General features: G+C 38.9%; 1 protein-coding gene across 4 annotated transcripts in view; it reads left to right on the top strand.

Moving 5' to 3' along the window:
* The window catches only part of thsd7ba (thrombospondin, type I, domain containing 7Ba), a 402,275-nt gene that overhangs the window by 14,638 nt on the left and 369,678 nt on the right, over positions 1-17,959 (top strand). For 2 of the 4 annotated variants that reach the window (XM_009304519.5, XM_073912506.1), the window contains exon 1: positions 10,840-10,965. The exons of the other annotated variants lie outside the window; for them this stretch is intronic. The gene's annotated coding sequence lies outside the window, so the exon portion shown is untranslated. Of the gene's footprint in view, positions 1-10,839; positions 10,966-17,959 lie in introns of those variants that run through there. 4 annotated transcript variants of the gene reach the window in all.

Below are 17,959 nucleotides of genomic sequence, written 5' to 3'. Positions count from 1 at the left end.
TACACCACCAGCATTCTAAAGCGCTAAAAAAAAGACTGGTCCATGCTTTCAGGTTTATGGCAAATTGTCACACTGCCATGAATGTTACAGCAGAAATTGATACCCTACAGACCGAGCAACCCTCTTCCAGTCTTCCATTGTCCAGTTTTATTGAGCCTGCAGATTTTAGCCTCAGTTTGCTGTTGTTTCCTGACAGGAATGTCACTGGTGTGCTCTTCTGCTGCCACTGTAGATTATCTGCATCAGGGTGGGACATGTTTTGTGTGCAGAGATGGTCTTTTGTAGACCTCTTTTATAACAAATTGTTATTTGAGAAACTATTGACTTTCTATCAGCTTGAACCAGTATGGGGTGAATTTCCCGAAAGAACTGTAAACCTAAGTTAATGGTAGAACTATTAATAATTGCCATTAAACTTACAATGCTTTTGGGAATACCAGCCCTGGTTTGTTTGCCTCTTAGTTCCAGTATCATTGCATTTTTACCTACAGAACTGCAGCACCCTGGGTATTTTCTATTTTATACACAGTTCTCTGTAAACTCTATATGATTGTTGGTGCTCTTGGTTGATTAGTATTTTTTAAAATACTTTACCTAATTCACTTAAATCAACTTTTTTCTTCATTCTGGTGTTCCATTTGAACTTTAGCAGATCATCTTGATCACGTCTACATGTCTAAATGCATTTAGTTATTGTCTGCAGTACCAAGCTGCTGAACAGATGTACCTTATTAAGAACAGAACTCTAAAATTATAGAATATTTCACAATATTACAGCTTTCCCTGTATTTTTGATGAAAACATACATTGCCAGAAAGCTTTTATGCTTCATGTGTTTATTTATGGTTTGAATGGCATTAGAGGTCCTTGATATTTCCTCCAACCACATTTAACCTTGAAAAGTTTGAAAAAGTGACTTTTGATAAATGTTTAATAGTTTATTGTGATCTATTATCTGGGTTGGTGCTATATAGTATGCCACAAAAACCTTGTAATAAACTGCCAGTATTTTCAGCTATTTTACAGACTTATTTGTCTATATATTATTTCTTATACATTATTTTTACTACTACTTAAATGTCAATAAAAGTTACTTTGTTAAACTATAGAGTTGAATTTTCAACATCAAAAATTTGACAGAGCAGAGATCACATCCTATATTGCAACATACAACCGTAAATGAACGGAAAACACTTGTGAATCATAAAATATGGAAACTTTTCATTAATTGATCATTTTTTACTGTATTTAGTCAGAAGTAATTCCAGGGGATCACATAATTAAATGTCGTCAGACATCTCTTCACAATACGATCCAATATCAGTTCCCCTTCGGTTGGGGAACTTCAGTGCTATAAGTGGATTTGATCTTGGAAAATCCACGTATGGGAGGATTCAGTTCAGAAGCCGCTTGTCTGAAAGAGTGTTGAACGTGCCAAAGAAAGCAATGAATTGGCTGCGTAAGCTTGCGCAGGTGTGCTTTATTGCCAATGATCCCAGCGTATAAGCACACCTAGAGCGAGCAAACGCCATCCTTTTCGCTTCAGAGACTTTCTAATCGAGTCGATGAGGGTTCCTCTTGCTGATTCAGCAACTTCAAAGCGAACGAGTGTCTCCCAGTCCAGAGTGGGTTTTCGCGGCGGCAGACGGTCGAGCTGGGTTTCTCCCTTGCCTGCGGTTCTTTGGGTCCGGTCCTCCAGAACGGTGCGTATTGTTGCAAACTTTCCTAAAAGAGCAACACAGTTGTGCAACACGTCCTTTTCAGGATGGCGCTCCGACTGTGCGTTTCTGGATGCGGGAGTTTCCTGGCTCCGGATGATAGACACGATCACAGCATTACATGTTTGGCGGTCCAGCATGTTAATGTGGTGCTCGCAGGCGGTTCATGTCGTCACTGCGATGCCATGACCATTGCACAGCTAAGATCGCAGCTAACTTTCGTAAGAGAGCGAGCCACCCCGGTTGCCTCCTGCTCGGCAGCGGGCGCTCGGACAGATCTGAGGGTTCCAGCGGGAGATAATCCGCCGCTCAAGGGCTCGCGGACCTCTCGCTCCTCAAAGCGCTCCATCCAAGCTTCGGGCAGTGGGAGTGATCCGTCTAACCAGATGGTAGCTCCCACGCTCGCTGACACCGGAGATTAGATGTCCTCCACGGCATCAGAGGGTGGGCTTCCACTGTCCGACGAAGATCCTAACCCGCTCGCTCACTCCGGGCAGGTGAGTGCCGTCAAAATGGATCCTGAAGCGGACATGTTAGCCATGCTTTCCCGGGCTGCTTCGGCCGTGGGGTTGGAGCTGGTTCATGCCCTAGCTCCGCGGCCGGACCGACTAGATGGGTGCTACGTGGAGGACCAGAAGGCGAAGCCTTCGAAGCCTCTCGTCCCCTTCTTTCCGGAAGTGCACAGTAGGCTCACGCAGTCTTGGAGGGCACCTTTTTCTGTCCGTGCTGCGTGTCCCTCCACCCTCACCGCCCTTGACGGCGGAGCTGCCAGGGGGTATGAGGCGATCCCGTCAGTGGAGCGCACTATCGCGGTCAATCTTTGTCCGCGTGGCGCCCCTACGTGGCGGGGTCTGCCCCGTCTCCCGTCCAAAGCCTGTAGGTTGTCTGCCTCCCTCGGAGCCAGAGCTTATAAGGCTGCGGGCCAGGCTGCTTCCGCCTTGCACGCGATGGCCACCTACCAGCGCTACCAAGCACAGGCGCTGGCCAAGCTGCATGAGGGCGGGTTTAACCCAGGCTTACTACATGAGCTGCGCACCGTGACCGACTATGCTCTTCGGACTACTAAGTCCGCCGCGTGTGCGCTGGGGAGGACGATGTCCACACTTGTGGTTCAGGAACACCACCTCTGGCTAAACCTGGCCGATATGCGCGATGTTGACAGTTCGCTTTCTTGACTCGCCCATATCCCAGGCTGGCCTGTTCGGCGACACTGTCGGTGAGTTCACCCAGGAATTCAAGGCGGTGAAAGAGCAGTCGGATGCGATGGGTAATGTCATCTATCGGCGCGGCTGTAAGCCCGCTCCGCCCGCCGAGCCATCCACCTCCGCTGCTCCTCGCCGAGGGCGCCCACCAGCGAGTGCTGCCCTGCCCCCGCCAGCTCCTCCGGCCAAGCGGGCACGGCGTACACCTCGAAAGCAGGCAGCCCCCCCTGCCCAGGGCACCGTTAAGTACGGTAAACGGACCGCAAACCATCCCTGAGACAGGCTATCCGGAGAAGAGGAAACTTGCTCTTTCCCCGCTGGAGGGCGGGGCCCCAATTCCAACAGTACTTTTTAGTGGCACCAAAACATCAATGAAAGAGCACTTTTCCCCTTCCCCGGATGTGACAGCACGAACCTTTCCAGTCAGGGACGCGCTGCCTTCCGGCTCGCAGGTTCTACGTGCTTCGCCAGTGGCTCACGAGCACTGGGGGGACGGTCTCCCTTCCCTCAGCCCTCCACACCCTCTCCGCGCTGCCCCACCGCTGGTACGTCAGCGATTGTAGCGATGACTCCATTAGCGAGGGCTCTGCCTACCTGGTTAGCGCTGGCCAGCCCCTCATGGTGGCTCATACGCATAATCACTCGGTTACGCGATTCAGTTCGCGAAGCGGCCCCCCAAGTTCACGGGCGTGTATTTCACCAGGGTCAACCCCCTTTCCGCCCCTGTCTTGTGAGAGGAGATTGCTGCCCTCCTGGTGAAGGACCGCGCATCACACTTGTTTGACTATCCCCTCATCGGGGGCATTGGTAAGGTGCAGTCATTATGGCATTTTCCATAGTTCTCCCATACATGGATTTTCCAAGATCAAATCCACTTATAGCACTGAAGTTCCCCAACCGAAGGGGAACGTTCGAGGTTACAGAAGTAACCCTTCGTTCCCCGAGGAGGGGAACGGAAATGCTATACTCCGTCGCCATAATGACTGTCTCTTAGCTGTTAGAAAGTCTCTTCAGCTTAAAAGGATGGCGTTTGCTCGCTCCAGGTGTGCTTATATGCTGGGATAATTGGCAATGAAGCACACCTGTGCAAGCTTCCGCTGCCAATTCATTGCTTTCATTGGCCTGTTCAATACTCTTTCAGACAAGCGGCTTCTGAACCGAATCCTCTATTGAACGTTCTCTATGGAAGTGATCTTTTTTTTTTTTTTTTTTTTTTTTGCAGATACCTCAAATTCAGAGATTCGATTATGGTTGGATTCAATTCAATGATATCTAAATTGACTGATAAATTAAGAAATGATGCCAATTTTTGTGTGTGTGGATGTTTCCCAGAGATGGGTTGCGGCTGGAAGGGCATCCGCTGCGTAAAAAACTTGCTGGATTAGTTGGCGGTGACCCCAGATTAATAAAGGGACTAAGCCGACAAGAAAATGAATGAATAAATAAATAAATGAATGAATGAATGCCCATTTTTGACAATTAGCTATATTTCTATTAAACCACAAATGCAAGCAAAAACAGGAACATTTAAAAAAAAGTCCTGAATGCTAGTTGGGACATACTAAAAAAAAGGTAAATGATAGAACATAATAATAAATATTATAAACTGTGTTATGTGGAAACCCTCATTAGGAAACAACACAATTGAAATACTTTAATTGTAGAAAAAAGCATTTTATTTGGAAATACTTGAATAAAAATGCAAATACAAAAACAAAGCTTATTAACTAATCAAATGTAATTTCTTTCATCAATTTAATTAATTTCAATATTTTGTAGCAATGCATGAGCAATTTCGTCATATTTCCTAGGTACAGTATATCATACAGTATACAGTATAACTGACACTTGACAAATGACATTTTGTTCTTGAATATAGATATTTCCCAACCCATGATTTGCATTAGACAGGATCAGATTTACAGATTGCATCAGCACAAATCCTTTTTGGCATTAAAAAATGTCAGGATTTATGAAAAACACTTAGTGAAGCATGATTTCTGTAAAGATGTGGATGGTGATGCTTGCAGCTGGTCTATTTTTTCTTTTCTTTTTTTATTTCACAAAGGCATGTACTACTGTTTGTGAGAAGTCGTTTGATTGATATTTGTGCCATTATTTTACAAATTAGCCTATTTTACATCTGTGTTGTAAGCAATTGTGCATCTTATCATCATGTTCTTTGTATGATGTCTATTACTCTGCTTGCAGGACCTGGATGTGGCATTTTGCAACACAGGTTCATCGGAAATATATGCCTTAGCCTTAATTTCGTTGTGAAACTAAAACAATAAAAATACCGATAAATACAAAATATATAAATATAACAAATCAAATAATAAAATACGTACCTTTGGATATGTTTGTTGGACATTTCAGATAACAAATCCACTAGAGGACACACTCCACATTTTGAATCTGAAATATGTTACTTGGGATACGTTTTGTTGTACATCACAGATACATATCCTTCCTGTACACGTCCATGAGAAGACAGGGCTTGTCGTACAACTCACTATGAACCACTACAGTTCACCAAGTAAACCATTAGCCTACACGTTTTCCTAAACCCAACCAATAGTGTTTTCAATAACGCAAGAGAAAAATGACCTGCAACAATGTAACTCTACCTTGATTTTACATTGCTTTTATCTCTTTTTTGAACCCGGGAAGTTGTCTATGTGAAAATAGATGAGTAAATGTATTCAGTTACTAAACATAGAACATAATTAAGTTGTTTTGTTATATTTATTTGGTTTTGTTCAAATATCTGCATGAGGATAATCTTTTAGTAATTAATTGTTTTGCCTTCATTAATATTATTAATGTAAATACAAAGAAATTTTGATGTCAAATACATCCACATAGCCTTTATTTTACTTATTAACTGTATGCAAACATATGTTGAAGTACATTTTTGCATTCTCTCCAGAAATGTAGGCTGAAGCAGGTATTTCCAATGAGCATTTGTTATTTTTAGTAGATGATCTGTATTTCCAAAGTTCCGAAGTTCAAGTTTTCTGCTACTGCATTATTATTGCATCTTGATCTGGTGCATATTCACACAATATGATGAGTATTTACAAATTATTTCCGATCAAAGTATCGATCCATCCCCTAGACATTTTGGATGATCTTTATATTGTGTCAGTTTGTTACAATTGGGTTAGGAGTCATCACTGTAGTTTCTGTACAAAAAAACTAGATTCTTATTTAGGAATAAAGCCACACACTCTGATGATGGATGACAGAGCATGTGTCATGTGGTCTCTTTCAGTTGTCTTGTTAATTTGCTGAGTCGGAGTGTAAATCACGGCTGGGCAGCAACCAGCGCATCTTACTGCCTCTGTGTTTTATCTCTGGGCTTTTGTCAAACAGGCGCTGGGACATGTCCTACTTGCAAATGGCAAGTTGAAGCCTCCTAAGGCATGGGAGAAGGTTCCAATTATAGCACAGCATATTTTTCATAGGGAAAAAAAAGTTTGAATGAGCAGATGTGTATCAAACAACAGTGATGGAAGTTCAAGGGGGTTATCGCCAACCTTCCCAATTACTGTATTACTCACAAATAGAGAAACAATGGGCAGATCAAAGAGCCTCTTATGACTCATAGCAGTTGTTGTTTGTTAAAAAAAATAATAATAAATCTGAACTGAAAAGCAACAATGCTTTAAAGTAGCATCCAGACTGGATGGATCAGAGGTACAGTATATTGAAGAGGTCTTACCACAAAGAGACATCTTAACCTTTCAAATCCTCATCCTCTTTCAAATGCTTGCCCTAAATTGGGCAAAATATGGTGATTTCCTGTAGATGTCATTAGAGGATGCGCTGTGGTGTTTGTGTACAAGGGCACAGATCTGGACTCTTCAGAGACAGTGAATTATTCTCTGCTGTTGCTCTGCTATATTTAGAAGCCTTTAGTTTTCTTTACCAGCAAAAAACGCTTTTGTCTCGCTCAGCCTTTATAGTCAAAAGTGGTCTTCCAGGAAATTCAACTTGTAAAGTGTATTGAACTAACCCTGGTCATGGAACAAAATTAAGGCTTGCAGAGGAAATGTTCATAAATGATATTATGAAGCCCTTAAAGCAGCCATTGACTGATGTTTCATCTTGTACTCTTCTCTGAAGTCCAATATAATTTTATATATTTGTTTTCACATCAAGCGCATCATTGAATACTATTGTGTGCTTGTTTTTGCAGTTGTTTTAGAACTTCCGATTGTTTTAGAACAAATTCAGTTGCCTATAGGATAAAAGACTAGGAATAATAATAACGCTCAAACTACTTGCTCTATAACAAATGTGTTCATGACTATACAGACAAAGCAGAAAAATATAAGAAAGAAATATCAGTTTGCAACATCAAGCAGCACAGCAAGCTGTTTTTAACATCTAAAATTTAATGGAAGTGAATGAGACCGGAGGTTTTGAGCCAAAAACATTGAAACGGCTGTGCCCTCTAGTACTCGAAGAATAAAGTCAATATGTCAAACAATAAATTAACAGAATTGTTAAGCAATATTGAACGTAACCGATGAATTGTGCCCTTTTTGTTAAATAATCTGCATTAAAAAGAAGCGAACAAAAGATCAGATTCTCTTAGTGACATGGTCTGTAGCTTTGATTAAAATAAACTTCCATCCAGTCTTTCTTAATGTTGGGATCAGAGGGAAGGCAATGAAATAAATATTTGCACTTCATGGTTTCTTTGGAGTTTTTTTTTTTTAATAGAAATTTGTATTTTCTATGACCATTTTATGTTGTTGTGTATATTATCATTCTACTGTAGTCAGTATCGCTTAAATCCTATTCGATTAGATGCCTCAAACAACAGCTATTTTTCCATCCACCTATTTTTATGCATATTTTGGAGATTTGCATAAAAAATGGTTGATGGAAACTGCAAGATGCACATCAATTTTTTATAAAGCACATAACTTAGTAGGATAAACTTTTTATTCGATAAGAAAATATATCCATGAACTATGATGAAAACACTTTTACCAAAAAAGTTCCAGTATGCACATTTAAAAAAGGTCATGTGATTATGTAATAAGAGATCATGTGATGATAAAAATGTGTGAATGAACAAACCAACAGGCTGAGCACATTGTAAAGCATCTGAATTGTTGTTTTGGTCTTAAAATGCCGTTACCATCTCAGTATTAGTGTTATTATATTATTAATTACCTCTAGAACTTTCAAGAGCTTCTGTGCATCACGTCTGACGTCTTCAAACACCACCATGCATTGATTGCATGTAGGCGCTGTCTTCTGAGGCACAAGTCATTTGTTAAATAAGAAAAAATATTCATGCAGCTTCTCCTACCTAAGTGAATTTAATTTTTACTGTTGATATTTGGCACCAGTTAATCAAGAATTGAAGATTTTGTTCTCGTTGACTCATTGGATGGAAATGCTGCTTTTTTCGCAGGTCTTTTATGCAATATTGCAGTTTTGTGCATGAACTTAATTCACATCTTTGGGTGGAAACATAGCTAATGACTGATGAGCCTATATGTGAAAAATCTGTTATCATTTAGCCATCCTTGTGACTTGCATTGTGAACTCAAATGTAGGTGTTAGGCAGAATGTCCAACCTACTTTTGTGTGTACAAAACAATTGCATTACAGGCTCATGTTTTTGACTCTGCAAAAACGTACTTGACTTATACTGCAGTTTTTAGATAAATTGTTACAGAGCAGTATTACATCGAAAAAGTGACATTTAAATAAACAAATTATATACACATGGATAAAGAGTTATTTTTCTGCAATTCTTTGCACAACATCAAATAAATGACACAAAGCAACTTAATAGTGTCAAGGTTTGGTAATTAAATAACTTTGCTTATCACTATGATGCAAAGCACTCAGGTTCGAGTCAAGTGAAGCACATTTTTAGATCAGTGGATCATTAATCTAGCAAGTCTGCACGACAAGCTTTATTGTTCTGTGGACATATACAAGAAGGATGTGTGGACTAATGGTTGTAGAGTTAGCGTGAGATCCAAATGTTGCAGGTTTGAGTCTTGACATTGGTAGGGTTTGTGTATGAGAGTGAATATCCAGCACTTTCCTGCATCCTCAATACCACAGCACAGGTGAATCTCTTGAGCAAGGCAGCAAACAACTAACTGCTCCCCAGGAAGACAACTGCTTTGGGTTGTGCATTCACAGGTGTGAGTCACTTTCGATAAAAGCATCTGCTAAATGTATAATGGAATGCAAATGTATCAATACGCAATCTTTGGTTTTAAATGCTATTTTAACTAAAACTAATTAAATCAGGTATTCAATGAAAAAAACTGGCTTCTTTAAATTTCTGTCAGTCTATAACACAAGTGTCAAACTCAGTTCCTGGAGTGCCGCTGCTCTGCACAGTTTAATTCAAACAAAGATTAAACAGACCTGATCAAACTAATTGAGTCCTTTAGGCTTGTTTGATACCTACAGATAGGCGTGTTGAAGAAGCGCTAGAACTAAACTGTGCAGGGCTGTGGCCCTCCAGGAATAGAGTTTGACACCCCTGGTCTAAAAGCAGGTGTAATTATATCACACAAGGGCTCAGTATGGCAAGTTAAGTCTTTGGGTGATCTGTTCATGGATTCAGCATTCACTGATCTTGTTTAATGTTTGGTTTCTGTATGTGGATGTTTAACATTAGGTTATGTTATTAATTAACATGAATATATCTGGCATAGATGTTAATTAAATATGATAATATCATTAAAAAATAAATAAATAAAATGCAAGGACTTTGCAGATTCATTATACCTAATACATAACGCTGTCAATTGAAAAACAATTAAGTTGCTCATAGATTACACTTAACATTAGCATTTTCATTAGCAGTAGTTAGTAATTAATTTATAGATTTATTACTTTGAATTAATTAGTGCTTAAATGTAGAATTACATTGCAACAATGGCACACTAAAATAAAGTCTAACTCGATATTTATAGGTCAAGATTGATAGTTTTGATACAATATCATACAGTACATATAGCACATATTAATCACAGAAATTATCAAGTAAGTTTTCCCAGCACTGGCAGTGCCTCAATTCGTTTTTTTTTTTTTTTTTTTTTTTTTTTTTTAAGAATTAGATCCGATTTTAAAGCATTAAATCACAATTACTCTCATACTGAACTGAACACTGAGACTGAAAATGCTTCTCAGTGGTGTATAATGTTGGTAGAGGTTAATGTACAGTGAATGTAATGCATGTCCTGTTGAGCTAATGGACAGCAGTGCTGTTCATCGAAAAATCTTTTGTGCTGTCAGCTCCATTAAAAATAAATATACCTCACATGCAAATGTCACTCCTTGTGCATGTACTTCTTTATAAATATTCCAGTACGTGAATATTTATGCAGCCATTTATTATTTTTTTTTTGAACAATTTCATCAAGAAAGCATTAAAATAGAAAATTGGCCATTTAAAATAAAATTTAAATCTACATTCTTTTTTTTTTTTCTCGGAAAGCCCGGGCTGATTTCTTCACCATTAGAAAAGCAAGAAAACAAACCTCTGTTCAGAAGTCAGTGTTGAAAGCATCTGGAGGCATTGTGAAGGGAATCATAAAGAGACTTTGACAGCGAAAAGACACTTATAGATGCAGACAGGCAGTGAAAAAGGGACCCAAACAATAGCGCTTGCTCTTCAATGAGGGGCTAGCAGGCGTGTGCCGAACCGGGATTGAGATGAAAATGAGGAAAAGAACATGAAGGGAAGAGAAAAGATGCGGAGAGAGAGCGAGCGGGAGAGGGATTGTTTGGAAGGGGAGGGGGTTACTTGAGGGGAGCAGGGCTGGCTAAATAGGAATCATCCCTCTTAGCCAATGAGTTTAAAGAGAGAAGCAGATGTCACAGGAGTGAGAGGGACCACCTCCGCAAGCTCAAGCACCCTCGGTGAAAAGAGCGCAATGAGCTGTGCGCTGTCACATCGGCAGTTGCTGTCTCCACTCTCTCTCTCGAACGCACACGTTCTTACTCTCCTGCTTGCTTTCGCAGGTTGTCAGCTGAGAGCATCAGTCTAGGTAAGACTTGCATTTTACATTGCCTAATGCATGTGGATTAGCAAAGAATGCTCAATAAATTGCTATTTTGCACGAGTTATTTGTGAGTTTCTGCTGATAGAGGCACACTCAGAGAAACTGAAGAGCTTCTTATGTAAGTGCCGTGGCTCAGAGCTGATTTTACGGAAACTTTGATACGAGACGAGAGGATGGAGTCACAGCGGCAGCTTTGAGATCCTCCGTTCCCCAGTGCATGAATTATAAATAAAGGAGGAATCCAAATGAATAGAGACACTTTGTGTGGTCTCTGAGAAAAATAAATAAATAAATAAATAAAAAATAAATAAAACAGTTCAGCTAGTCCGGTGCATGCCAGGTAAATTGGCGTTTAGGTGCTGCAGTCCCCGAAGTTGAAACGACAGCTGTGAGATTTGCACCGCGTTCAGCATGTTTTATCTTTCTCCCGACTATAATAAATGCTGTTTGGTGCCCGGCGGCTCTCGCGCAATCCAGGGTCCCAGCCCCTGAATCTTTTTGTTGAAGGCAGGGGGGTGTGCTTGTGTGTGCCTGGATTGATCAAATCCATTATGTGTGAAGCAGACGATAATGTGAGAAGGTGTGCGTCTACTGTTTTTCAAAGCAGACCGAGGCTGTCATTAGTTGTTACTGTCAATGCACGGAGCGTCAATACTGCCAAATTTTTACAGATCAGCAGATATGTTGTGGGCTGTTGTTGTTTTGTAGTGATATTTTTGTCCCACGAGTTGGATGTTGAAGTACGTCTTTGAACTTCCATGACTCACTGACGCTTACCTGCCCTATTTTGAGAAGAGGATGATAAAGTATTATTCATACTTCATGTAGGAATTCAGATGAAAGCCTCACAATCTATTACCTGCATTGCATTTGGCCCCATTTTCTCCAGAGTACCATCCTTGGGAAGTTTTACTTCAAAATATTAGATGAGAATTTGCTTTGTGGTATTTACTCAAGTTGACACATGGAGATGCTTGTGCATAGTGTTAGTATTGCATTTGAATGCGACTTTCGAATTTGTTTCTTTTTTTCCCTTAAGAAGGTTTGGGAGATTTTTTTTACATGCAAATTAGATTCGTGGCGGAATTTGCAGCAAGGCTGAGGCGACTGGAACTACAAATAGACACTAAAGTCAATACCTTAGTAATCTTTTTCACACAGTCTCCTTCTCTGATGAATAAATAAATTCAACTCGCCACTGAAAATAGCTCCATTTGCTGGTCCGCACACTCCATAAGTAATGTACGTGTGTCTTATATTTCATTTATACCGGTGACGCCGTGCGTTCTGCGGCAGAGTTTCACCTTAATCAGTGTCAACCATCAGACGTTTGATCATCGTCTCTATCTGCAAGACTTTCAGCCGGGATGTAGACGTCGCTCGTCTCCCGAGAGCCATCTCTAACTGTGATTAACCAAGCGCAGCTGAGCTCTCCTGTCTCGCGGAGTTAGAGGATATACTTCTGTTCTCACCATTTGTTTTCCATTGTGGATCCTATTGTGAATTAAAGATAAAATTGAGGTACTCTGTGTCTTCCGTCTGCACTCAAGACGTCTCAGGTGTGATTATCGGGCAGAGTAATGGCAGGTGTGGACTGATGCATATTCTCAGGCTTGAATTGTTCATATGTATAAGATAGAGAGCTCAGGGCCCAACTCTGTGGCAGCAGGCTGTGAATCAGTCTAACACCTTGTCAACACTGAGAACTGGTCAGTATAAAACTAGAGCACTTTCCTTATAGTTTACAAAGTCTGCAATGCAAGAGGGTGATTTGTGGTGTAGACTGCTTGGTGATTTTATTGGGAATAGTCTAGTTGTTAGTGTGTAGAGCACCGTCTGTAGAAAGGTAAAAAAAAAATATCATCAGTGAGCTTTCTCAATTGTGTCACCTAGAGAATAGTGAGATAAAACAGAGATCGTATCTCAAGTTTTCTACTTCTCAGGAGAATTAGACCCTGCACAACTTGCGGAATTGAAGGAGAGGTTTTGACATGGCAAAATTGGGCACAGTTTGGGACAACTACAGTGTTTGCTATTTCATGGTAGTGATTTGAATATAAGCCTTTTTTGGAAGATGAAGAAACATTCATTCATTCGTTTTATTTTCGGCTTAGTCCCTTTATTAATCTGGGGTCACCCCAGCGGAATGAACTGCCATCTTATCCAGCTTATGTTTTACACAGCAGATGCTCTTCCAGCTGCAACCCATCACTGGAAAACACCCATACACTCCCATTCACACACTTACACTATTGACGGTTGCGGACAATTTAGCTTACCCAATTCACCCATAGTGCATGTCTTTGGTCCCGTGGGGGAAACCGAAGCACCAACACAAACACAGGGAGAACATGCAAACTCCACACAGAAATGCCAACTGACCCAGGTGAGGCTCAAACCAGTGACCATCTTGCTGTGAGGTGACAGGGCTACCCACTGCGCTACCAAGCCACCCTAAGAAGAAACATTATATTTTAGATTGCTTTCCTGGACTTTATTTTGAGTGGTAAATTATTAGGATGAAATTTAATAAATATATAAAGAAATAAATATTTCATGTTTTCACAAAAGTGTTAAACATTTTTTTAAACAATGAAGATGATTATATTTTTGAGCAGTAAAATCAGCATGTAAAAAACGGTTTCTGAAGGATTTTGTCACACTGAAGACTAATTTCAACAAATAAGTGCAGCCTTAGCATTAAATATTTATTTCAAAAACAACCCCAGAATTTGACTGATAGTTGCTCAGTAGTGACACGCATGGATAATGATGAATGATGTTAACTGAGAAAAATTATTGGTTCTAGTTTTAATATGAATGTATTTTTATAGATGCTTTCCGTGAAAAAAAAAAAAAAAAAAAATGACGTTCTGTTTTCTGCATTTTAATTTTTAATTTTTTACTTCTTGTAATTTCTTCTTCTTAAATTTTTAATAGCTGAAACACTCACAGATCTCATTAGTTTTCCCCAATTGTGCTCTCCACATTTGTTTATAGCTTTTCGCTCTCTGAAATATAAAGGTACAAAAGCTCCACGGTTCCAAATTGGTGTCTTTAAAGTACACTTTAGTATCTAAAATTACAAAAGTGTACCTTTTTGAAAAGGTACTGCCCAATGACTTCTTTTGTACTAGGGCTGTAAGATATTGCATATATATTTTCTGTGACATATATAGTTGAAGTCAGAATTATTGGCCCCTCTTTTATTTATTTTTTTCATTTTTAAATATTTCCTAAATTATGTTTAATAGATCAACAACATTTTCAAAGTATGTCTGATAATATTTTTACTTCTGGAGAAAGTCTCATTTCGTACATTAAGGCTAAAATAAAAGCAGTTTTTAGCAAAAAAAAAAAAAAAAAAAATGAATAAAAAAAATGAAGGTCAATATTGTTAGCTCATTTAAGCACATTTTTTTTCTATAGTCTACAGAACACATCATCGTTATACAATAACTTGCCTAATTACCCTATTATGCCTAGTTAACCTAAGTAACCTAGTTAAGCCTTTTTATGTGGTTTTAAGCTGCATAGTAGTGTCTTGAAAAACATCTTGTCAAATATTATTTACTGTCATCATGGCAAAGATAAAAATAAATCAGTTATTAGAAATGAGTTATTAAAACTATTATGTTTAGAAACATGTTGAAAACATCTTCTCTCCGTTAAACAGAAATTTCACCAAATAATTGAATAGTACTATTTGGAAAGAAATTATCGTCACGCTTTATTTTAATGTTCACTTCTCGCTATTAGGAAGCCATTAACTATGTGACTTCAACAAACTAACTCCTTATTTGCTCCTTATTAATAGATATTAAGGTAGTTTTTATATTGGGCTATGGATGTAGCAAAAGGTCATGCAGCATATTTAGCTCATAAGTACTGATAAACAGCCTATATGTCAATAACATGAATCCCAATAAGCAATTATTTAATTTATCCCTAAAGTGTTACCAAATTTATCTCTCAGATTTTTAATAGTTAATCAAATTTAGGTTGATTGGGATGATTTTGTAGGGGGTCATGCATAAAGTGTAATAAACAAATTACAAGCATAGATAAATACAATAAAGCAAAGATAAAAGTGAAATAAGCAGTGCATCCTGCAATTATGCTTCAGAGTCTTTATTATAAAAATAATATGATAAAATGATTCTTTAATTAAATTCTTGTGTCTGAATAATTTAATCTGATGTGTTATAAACTGTGACTTTTGCTCAAATATAATCCTAACTCAACATTGCATATCTAAGCGATGTGACTATAGCGGATGCATACATTGCGATATCAGTGCTGAAACCACATATTGTGCAGCCCTATTTTGCGCCTTCATTTCTGGCAGTGCACTTTTCCCCTCTGGAGTCTATTAAGAATTCATTATCTACACAAGAACCACTGAATTTCTTCTGTCTTTGACTGTTAATTGAACATCACCTCTTCTGGTAAAGGTAAAACATCAAGTTTTGGAACAAATCCGAGTTTTTTCACGCTCGCTGACCCATATCAGGGTGATTTCCATCCTGTGCTGCTGTGCGGACAAGGTGATTGAAGTTACAACAAAGCATGAAACAATGAAACAAGACAGTGTTCGGTCAAGCGTTCTGTCTTAATACAAAAGTCTGCTGTAATTTCATTGAAATGCACCTCACGTGGAAACCAGCTGTTGTTTTTTTTTTTTTTTTTATCCTCCACCATCGCTTGTTCATGACACCCAAAGACTCATTCGTCTGTTGATGAAAGCCATTGATTAATGCTTGAATTAAATGCTGAACACATCTCCGCACGCATATCTCTGAGATGTATTGGAGCGTTTAAGGTCTTGGCAGACAGGTTCCTCTGTGAGTCGGTAATGGGCGAGGAATGCCAGGAAAGCCGGAGCCCTCGCCACCCCCCCTCCCTCGCAGATAAAAACGATGTGTCCCTGGTGGCCCGGAACATGATTTCAGCCCGTATGAGGTTTCAACAGCTTTCTCCATCTGGCTTCTGTGCAAACAGTGTTGCGCCCCTTCTCCAGTGCTTATCGATTGAAGCGTTTACTCTATCAGTCATCCGATCGGGCGCTTCTTCCTTAGTTATTTCTCTTAAACATCACAGTTCTTCATCTGGAAATTACAGCAGTCAGTTGAGGACAAGACAAGAGTGAAATGTAGAGAGAACATTTGCAGTTGTTTGTGAATATGTCCTTTGGCAAACTTTTGTCTCCAAGGCCTTGGTTGTCCACAAAAAACATTGAAGGCCATAAGACTTTTGCAGTGGTGTGTGCATGAATGTATGTGTACTGTTTTTACTATACTACAATTATTTTGTAAGTCAGAATTTCATAAAAGTTTGTGAACTCATAATTGATGAAAGTTTTTATTTTTAGGTAACAATTTAGTTTAAGTACCAATTCCCACTATTACTGGCTTATTACCTGCCTATTATAAAGATATTGGTTGTTTGGTTGTTTTTTTGTACTTATGATGTTTATTTTTCTACATCTCTAATTCTACCCAATACCATAACCCACATATTACAAATAACCCAAATATTACAAATATTACCCAAATATTATATCAGCTAATTAGTATTGTCTTGAATTAAAAGTCTTTGTTAATTGTTTGCTAATACCTTAAATTAAAGTGACCCTTTTGTCTTGTAATCAAGTTTATATGTTGCAATTTAGAAGGTTTGTTTAGCCCTTTTTCAATTAGCTTTTTATTTGTATAATTTGGTGGCAACAAGTATCCATAATACATATAATTTAAAAATATGCAAATCTTGCATTTGAATTTGTAAGACTTAAATGTGAATAAAAAAATTGAAGGTAAATAAATATAAAGACTACACTACCTGACAAAATTATTGTTGTCAATCCCAGTTGTAAAAGCAAAAAATAATAACTTTGACTTGACTAGTTGATCATTTGGAAAAGTGGCAGAAGGTAGATTTTTTTTTAGATGAATCATCTCTAGCATCCCAATCATCACAACTACTCCTATTGGAACCCGCAAGGACCCAAGATTCTCACAGAAATGTCAAGTTAGGTGAAGGAAAAATCATGGTTTGGGGTTACATTCAGTATAGAGCCGTGCGAGAGAAGGTGAGAGAGAACTGACAAGACTTTTGTCTAAGCAATATCAGACCCTTCTGACTAATTAAACGATTAAAAATTAAGCATGATCATATTTTATTTTGATAAAAGAAGCGTAATCTAGAGCCCTTTAGCTTTCTTATTAGTCACCTCTGATACCAAATAATTAACTAGAAGTCAAGTTATTATTTGTTGTTTCAAGGCTTTTGTCAGGTAGTGTATACTAATTGTTAATGTCTTTGCCTGTTTAATGGTTGTAAGCAAATTGAGTGTTAAAATGCATTTAAAAGTATGTGAAATCATCTTGAGGTACTTTGTAAATTTGTTAAGGCCAACTTGTTAAGAAACACTGCTTTAGCTAAACGACTGTAAATCTGTCAAGTCTGTCAGTGTTTTTACTGAAGTGTCTGTAGGAGGCTTCTTTGGAAAAGTATGTAGTATTATGAAAATGATGGTGATTACAGAGCCCACTTTGCTTGAGTATTCTTCTCCTCCGTGTGTGTCTGCCTAACTTCAGATGACCTTTACAATTTGAGCATGTTGAAGAGTAAGTACGAATAAGTGTGGACTCATCAAAAAGCAGGAAATGGCACGTTTTTTTCTTGACGCCACAGTTTCTTGATGCAGTTTGAGTGTTCTGTTTGTCTTCTGGGAGCTAGTTTATGGCGTCTGAACCTCACAGACTTGTTTTTAAGGAGCCTGAAGTAACATTAGGAACTGAAACAGAGCGAGCGAAATGAATGCAGCGATTTAATTGTGTTTCTGAAGGATGATGTTGACCAGTAGAGGACATCTTTGAACTGAAAGGCTTGCTTTTTTCTATGCAAACCAAAAAGGCAGCTCGTAAGGTCTTTTGTGTGTGGATGTGTGTGTGTGTGTGTGTGTGTGTGTGTGTGTGTG

The sequence above is a fragment of the Danio rerio genome, chromosome 9 (assembly GCF_049306965.1).
Source record: "Danio rerio strain Tuebingen ecotype United States chromosome 9, GRCz12tu, whole genome shotgun sequence".
NCBI lineage: Eukaryota > Metazoa > Chordata > Actinopteri > Cypriniformes > Danionidae > Danio > Danio rerio.
The sequence above is the reverse complement of the archived record's forward strand: the minus strand, read 5'-3'. Positions and strand labels throughout refer to the sequence as shown.